This window comes from Acomys russatus, chromosome 13, assembly GCF_903995435.1.
Source record: "Acomys russatus chromosome 13, mAcoRus1.1, whole genome shotgun sequence".
Lineage (NCBI taxonomy): Eukaryota > Metazoa > Chordata > Mammalia > Rodentia > Muridae > Acomys > Acomys russatus.
In genome coordinates, this window is record NC_067149.1 from 28,147,703 (window position 1) to 28,155,570 (window position 7,868).

General features: G+C 48.6%; 1 pseudogene; it reads left to right on the forward strand.

Moving 5' to 3' along the window:
* Positions 1-3,878: 3,878 nt before the first annotated feature.
* LOC127196993 (60S ribosomal protein L27a-like) lies at positions 3,879-4,328 on the forward strand (annotated as a pseudogene).
* The last annotated feature ends 3,540 nt before the right edge of the window (positions 4,329-7,868 follow it).

A 7,868-nucleotide genomic window follows, 5' to 3' on the forward strand; every position in this document is an offset into this window, starting at 1 on the left:
TTCAGTGAGTGGCCAAGTATAAGCCCAAAGAAACCCTTTCTTTCCCAACTGGCTTTTGTGGTCATGGTATTTACTCAAAGCACTAGAAACCTTAACTAAGACACTGCACTTTACAGTGTGTGGATAAGCCCACTAGAGCACAGTGGAGACAGTGTATCCCTGCTCAGAGACGAAAGTTACAGCCGGAAGGTACAAGAGCTAGAACTGAGATCTGTTGGGAGCTGATGGGCTGGGACACACAACACTGAGGCAGCTTGCAAGCCCTGATTGGCAGGGTGGTGCTAGCTTTGCTGGCCTCAGTTCCTCTCCACATGGGCTTTTCTAGGAGGCCCCTTGAACATCCTTCCATCACGGTAGCTGGCTTTCCCCAGAGCAAGCTAACCAAGAGGCCAAGGCTGGAGTCACACGTCTTTTACTCCGCTCAGGGTCACATGCTGTGCTTCTTGCAGAGTTCTGTGAGTCACAAAGGTTGGCTCTGGGTCACTGTGGGAAGGGTCTATGCTCAAGGAGCAGGACCATACGGGGCCCAGTCTCTTAGAGACTGCTCATCATAAGAAAAGAATGGCAAGTAGATAGTAATAACCCAGAGATCGGAGATCTCTTTTGTTCCCTGTAAGAACAAAAGAGTGTCCCTTCTAGGGCCTGGCCTCTGGAGAGTCAGAAGGCAGAGAGCCAACGCCCCACCTGTTCCCCCTCCTGCTCCCCCCAGACATCTCTCCCAGGAGCAAACAACTACTGCTCTGTGTGGTAAAAGGTGTGCCTCTCTAGCCTTCCCTAGAACCAAGCAGGTGGCACTTGGCTTTGAGCAAGCATCTCAACAGGCAAAGCAAACAGAGGGGCGTGGAGCTCCCCCCAATCACTGTAATTAAGCAGAGAAAGGTGCTAACTATGAATCTGGAGCCCCAAATGTCCTCCAAGGGGTAGTTAGGGCTGTGGAGAATCTGTTAACTGGCAATAACTTTGAAAAGAGGCTTTGCCAGAGCAAAGGCAGCATCGGCATAGATCACCTGCAGAGGACTGGGGCCTGACTGCTTATCCAAGCTCTGAGACTGCAAGCACTGAGCCAAAGAATCCAGCCGGGAATGAATTAATGATGAACATGAAGGAAGCTTGGCACGGCTTCCTCATAGAGAGGCGGGCATTAAATGAATTTTTCATGGCCTGGTCCTGGTGCCATTCCCTAAGCCAGCTTCCCAGAACACCCTTGGTTCTTGTGCTTATAAAGAGGCTGGCTTGGATGAAGAGTATGGTGGTGGCTCCTTTCCTTGCTCCAGTGTCACCCATCCTGGACACTTTTAGGGGGCTTGCTTATTTATGGTGGTTTCCCTTGAACCACCACACCCCCATGAGAGCTATTTTCAGGTTCCTACGGCCACAATACCCGACAGAAACAGCAGCTGGGAGGGAAGATCTATTTTAGCCCATGGTCCAGCATGCTGGAGTGGTGGAGGCTTGTTCACGTAGTGGAAGAGTGACCAGAACTAAGGGCTAGGCCAGAACCGGCGAAGGCCCATTTCCGCTGACCTGCCTCTCCAGCAGAGTCCCAAGTCATGAAAGTTCCATAGCTTTCAAACCATGAGCCTGTGAGGGCAACATTTCAAATTCAGACTATGACACCCCTTAGCCCAGTAACATGGTGGCATGTGGTCCCTCCCATGACTACAGGTTGAGTGGACTGCCAGGGCTCTTAGTAAGAGTCTTGCAAGAGTGAAGTGCTGCAAGGCAGAAGCCATGCAATGGAGCTAAGGGAGAGAGGCATGCTCTTGGGGGTGTCTGCATCTTTAATTTGTGTACTTGATGGATGGGAGAGGTGGTTTTGTTTTGTTTTTCATAAAATGTGGCAGGAAGGAAGAAGAGAGTAAAAGGGAGGGAGAGAAAAGGGAAGAGAGAAAATGGGGAGGGGGAGAAAGAGGAAGAGGGATGGGAGGGTAGGGAGGGAAACAGAGATTGGGGCAGGGGGTGGGGCATTGAAGGAGAGGAAAACTAGACATTCTAGGTACCACTTCTGTCCCTTCAGAGGACCACAGCTGTGTTCCCCACTAAGTTCTCACGGGCATCTTTAATGTCCTTGTGCAGTCCCATTTCCTGCTTAAACTAGTATAGACTGGATTGGGTTTGCTTTTACTTTAACAATAGGCTAATCTTCTAATCAGGCTGAGAAGTTATGAAGCCTTGTTAGAAAGATAGTCACTGGGGTAATAAAAATCGACAGGCAGGCAGACACAGTGTGCGGACGGGGAGAGGAGGGGTAGCCTTATCCTGTTTCTTCTTAGCGGTGGGAGCTAGTGGGCCTGCTGCCTGGAACCGGCAGGTCTTGCTCCATGGAACTAGCCTGGAGAAAAGAGCCCTTTCTGAAGGCACAGCTTTGTTCACCTCCTCTGATTCTGGGTATGAGGATCTGTGACATCATTTTGGCTTCTTTGATTTTCAATAATCGAGAGACGTTCAGGCTCTCGCATAAAATACACTGAGCTTACAGTGTTGCAAAACTGTTTAAGGGCTAAGTGAAAAGGGCTGTGGAGGCCAGAGGACCACCTGTGCGAGCTGTGGCCAGCCTGCCTCCTCCTGGTGCTGTGGCAGCTCTAGATGAGGTGTAAAGGTCTGAGGCAGGCCGGGAGGAGGCTGGTGTGTAAACCAAGTCATCCTGTGCTCCCTTCTCACTCCTTCCATCCTCACACTTCCTCGGAGCCTGAACTACTAGCTGCATGCTGCGGGCAGTTTTAGTTATAGGATGCCTCAGATGGGTCTGTAAGTTCCTAGAGTTGAAGGACACGGATGGTTGCTCGTGTCATTGCGTTCCCAGGGAACTCTGGTGGGTTGGTTTTTATGCCCTTGGCTTCCAGTTCCTCTCTGTAAATAGGTCTGATAGAGCTGGACATGAGGCTGGGATGATTTTTCAGCCAGTCTCATTAGTATCCACTCCCCTGACTGTCAGAGCTGACTCCAAACTGTCTTAAAACTCACCATGCCTCTTTCACCTAGTTATCCCTCAACTAGGGATGGACACCCCACCTTTCTCTGAAGAAATGTTACTCTCCGGTCAGGCTCCACATCCTCCAGGGAAGTTTCTCAATGTGACCCCATGGCACACAGCAGCCTCTGAGCAATAGGCAGAGCATAAAATCGCCCTCACCAATGACAAGGCATCTTTACTGAGCGACAAAGACACATAGGGGTACAAAGGCGTCTGCATGATGTTAACTGCAACCCCTACTTGTCATGTGCTTATTTGAGGAAACAGCTCATTCACTCATTCATTCATTTATCTGTCCCATACACATTTACTGAAAGCACAGGCACAGCATGATGTACTAAAAATACATATTCATAAACATCCGTGCATAGACACTTAAATAAGCAATGGCACGGACACATTCATTATCAAGTAACACAGTACAGTGCTGAAGGAGGGAGGCTGGGAGAGAAAGGAGGGGGTGGGAGGGCAGGGGAAGGGGGGCAGAATAGAAAGGGAAGGGGCAGAGGGAAGGGGAGGGAAGAGGAAGGAAAAGGAAAGGATTGGCTCCCGATCCCCCCCTTATCACTACTTAGAACTTTATGACCTAAGCGGGGATCATAACTGATGCTAACATATCTACAACTTGTATCTCTTATACACTTAAAAAATTTTTAAGCTTCAAGAAATTGACTTGACCTATGAGAATCTACTTCTTATAGGTCAAATGAACTCCAGATAAGTACTTCTGTCAACCAACAGCCTCAATTTCTCCACCTGTCTATTCCCGAGGGTAGAATCTCATCTCCTTTCCCTGGTCTTGGTTCTCCCCTCCCCCATCTACCAAGACCATGAGCCTAAATGTTTCAACTGTACATTCAAGATTTAAAAACTTTCCCTGCCTTCCTTCTTTTCTGCCACCACTATACCATCCAGACTGAAGAAGATCCAGAAACCCCAGGGCCACGTGAGCCACCGTCACAGCTGCATTTGTAAACCACAAGCACTCAAGAGGCCGCAGGGATGCTAGAGGCATGCCTCACCCCACGATCAACTTTGAAAGCTATCATGCAGGTGACTTTGGGAAAGAGGCATTACCACTTAAAGAGGAGCCAGAGCTGCTTCTGCCCAACCGTCAACCTGGATAAGCTGTGGACACTGGTCAGTGAGCAGACACAGGTCAATGCTACAAAATACAAGACTGGAGCTGCTCCCATCATTGATGATGTGTGATTGGGTTACTACAAAGTTCTGGGGAAGGGTAAGCTCCCTAAGCAGCCAGTCATCGTGAAGGCCAAATTCTTTAGCAGAAGAGCTGAAGAGAAAGATTAAGAGTGTTGGAGGTGCCTGTGCCCTGGTGGCTTCAAGCCACTGAGGGAGGTTAATGAAATGCTTAAAGTTTCAAACAAATAAAGAAACAAAGAAACAAAATTGTCCTTCAACTCTTTAACTGTACCTTCTTCAGTCTGTAGTCTACCTGTCCCAACTGATTTCAAATCAACTACAAACTACTCCAGCAACTCACCAGCCCCAGATGTTCCCTCAGAATCCACATCCTAGACAGTGCCAGAGTGGCTAGCCACAGATGGTCCAGACTACCCCACGCTGTTCCCTAGCCACAGATGGTCCAGCCTACCCCACGCTGTTCCCTAGCCACAGATGGTCCAGCCTACCCCATGCTGTTCCCTAGCCACAGATGGTCCAGCCTACCCCATGCTGTTCCCTAGCCACAGATGGTCCAGCCTACTCCACACTGTTCCCTAGCCACAGATGGTCCAGCTTCATAACCTGTCCCATGCTGTTCCCTAGCCACAGATGGTCCAGCCTACCCACTCTGTTCCCTAGCCACAGCGTGGCTGGTGGTCCCACAGTGCCTGGACAGTGACTGATACAGCCTGCTCTTTCCAGAATTGACCAACATTCCAGTTTCCTCTGGTCCCTAACAAGGATACCCCAAAAGCAGCAGGAAGTAGCCAGAGAGAATGATGCCCACTTACCTGATACCCAGCAACCCAATAATAAAATTAAAAGGTGGGAACGAAGGGCTCTGGAACAGGCTCAAGCACGGCAAACATGGCACTGACAGGCTTTGCCCTTTACCCTTCTCTCTCCTTTCCTGTTGCATTATAGTCCTAAAGCTAGTCCTAAGGTTTATTCCCTTATTTGGCCACTGACTGATTCTTGAGACAAAACATCAAGGGCCAAGAGTTAAAATTCATTATTTGTCTAATATGTCCAATTAGGATTTACCAACTCACCCTAGGACAGAATCCCCTTTTCCCCCTTAAAAACCTACTCCTGGGCGGCAGGGGGGGGGCTGGGGGGGGCGACAAAAAAGATAAAACAAAACACCTGTTGCTGCTGCTGCTTTCATGTCTGCCTTTGCCTGATCCAGAGGCAGCACCTGCCACCCCGCTCCCCCTCCCCCGCAGCCACTTGACCCTCTTAGGTAATAATTCTCCTTTGTGCTGAAAAGTTGGTGTCTGGGTGTGTCCTATACTGACTCTGAGGGGGCCAACCCCTTACCATTGAGACTATGTATGCCTATGTATGCTTGTGTAGGCTGTTTCTCCTCTTCATATGCTTGCGTAGGCGCTCTCTCTCTCTCTCTCTCTCTCTCTCTCTCTCTCTCTCTCTCTCTCTTCTCCTCAATATGTAGCTTAGAAGAAGGCACAGGGGCTGGAAACTCCACATACTTTGCGAAGTCTGTGGGGGCATTTTGGAATGCATTCTACAGACGAGGTACCCTTTTCTAATTCACAGGACAGCCTGAGAGCAGCACACTGTAGAGGCTCAGGCTCCTTATCTGTTAATGAAGTGAACATAGCTACTCTCGAAGATATTGTGGGATTAAATAAGCCAGGATACAGGTCATGCCCAGTTTAAGAAAGGAGAGGGGGAGGACAGGGGGTAAGCGGTAATGAGGGACTTCTGATATATGCTGCTGGGAACAGCACAAATAAAGCCTTAGAAAGAAAACCCCAAGAGCAAGGACACAGGGACCAGAAGAGGGGTGTGCTACTGAGGGATTCTGGAAACAAAATGACTCCAGGCATTTCAAGCTGGAAAGAACTGAACACCAGTACTGGAAGTGCATGCCACCAGCAGAGGGGCTGGAGAAGCAGTTAGGGGACAAAGCTGACCTATGAATTCAAGGGCATTCATTACCAGCTATGGGGTTCAAAGGGTAGAAGTACCTGCCACTCCTACTGTCACCCCAACTGCCACTCATATCCAGGAAGCTGGCACTAGACTCAGAATACTCAGTACACGAGTTAAGAGTGAACGCTAAGCCTGGAGGCCTCTGAGGAAATAGCCTGTGATCTCCTTGCCTGCACAAATCCATGTGAAAGTTTGATGGATGGCAGAGATACCCAAGGTAAGGCAGTGAAGTAGAAATTGCCTCTTCCTGCTTACCTGTGGGCTCCTCCAAGTGATGTAGAACATCACTTTACCCCTCTTTGTTCCTTCCCTTTTCATCCAGGCCAATGCCCTTCCCTCACATCCTGTAATTTACCCCAAAGCCTTCAGGTGTGCTATAGACAGAGCCACCTGGGAACAGAGGGGAGGAAACCTCAGACATGGCTGCCAGGTATAGCAGAGCCTGGCTAAGTAACTCCAGTGGGGCCATCAGGTGGATCTGGGCCTGGGCCCATGCTTCACTGGGGCCAAGTCTCTCACTGTAGCCAGCTGATCTAAAGACAGACTCAGTTGTCCTCAGCTGTAAATGGAGTGATTTTAACAAGAGCGGGCACCAGGCTGCTGTGGGAGGTGCAATGAAATTGTACTGGGACCACCCGGCAGGAGGCCTAAACACTGTCTGGTGTAGTGGTTTCTCTGTGTAGAGTAATGGCAATGACAACACTGTTGTGTAGACTGCTGCAGTTCACGGTGTGGCTTGGCTATAAAGTGTCTGTACAGGGGATCATGGCTTAAAGCCTTTGATCTCAAATGGTGGCAATATTGATTGGACCATGAGGATATTAACCCCATCAATGGATGGGCCCATTGATAATGTTATTAATGAATCAGCTTGCAGAAGGGGCACATCCCTGGGGGGAAGCAGGTCACTGGGCAGTGTCTCTGAAACCTCTGCCTGCTCCTGGAGCCATCCTGTCTCTCTCTCTCTGCTTTCTTCATACCATGAATGAGCCACCTCGCCCCACCACATGTGCTCCCACAATGTCCCATCTTACCATGCCAACCAGAAGCAACAGCACCAAGTGACCATGGACCAAAGCCCTTGAAACCAGAACCCAACAAACTTTTCCCCCTTTAAGTTGATTTTCCTTAGGCATGTTGTCACAGAGATAAAATGTGCCATCAAGTCCCATACTAGACTAACAATGAATGTCCAGAGTTTCTGAGTTCTTCCACGAACCCTTCTAGAGATACAGAACTGAAAGAATGAATCTATCTATCTATCTATCTATCTATCTATCTATCTATCTATCATCAATCTATCTATCTAGGGGGTTTATTATAGTGGCTTACAGGCTGTGGTCCAGGTAGTTCAACAATGGCTGTCTCTCAATAGAAAGTTCAAGAATCTAGTAATTGTTCAGTCCATAAGATGAATCCTGAAGAATTCATCTCTGATACCAGGAAAGTGAAACTGAGGGCAAGCAGACAAAAAGCTAAAGCGTCTTTCTTCCCTTTTTCTTATATAGCCTGTCATGGGAAGGTGAGGCCTAAATTTAGTGTGGGTCAAATGATCTGGATTCAAGGTGTGTCTTCCTACCTCAAGTGATCAATTAACTAAAAATCCCTAACAGGTGTGCCCAGTGGTTTGGGTGTACTAGATTTTTTTGTTTGTTTGTTTTTTGTTTTTTTGGTTTTTGGTTTTCGAAGACAGGGTTTCTCTGTGTAGCCTTGGTTGTCCTGGCTACATACTTTGTAGACCAGGCTGGCCTAA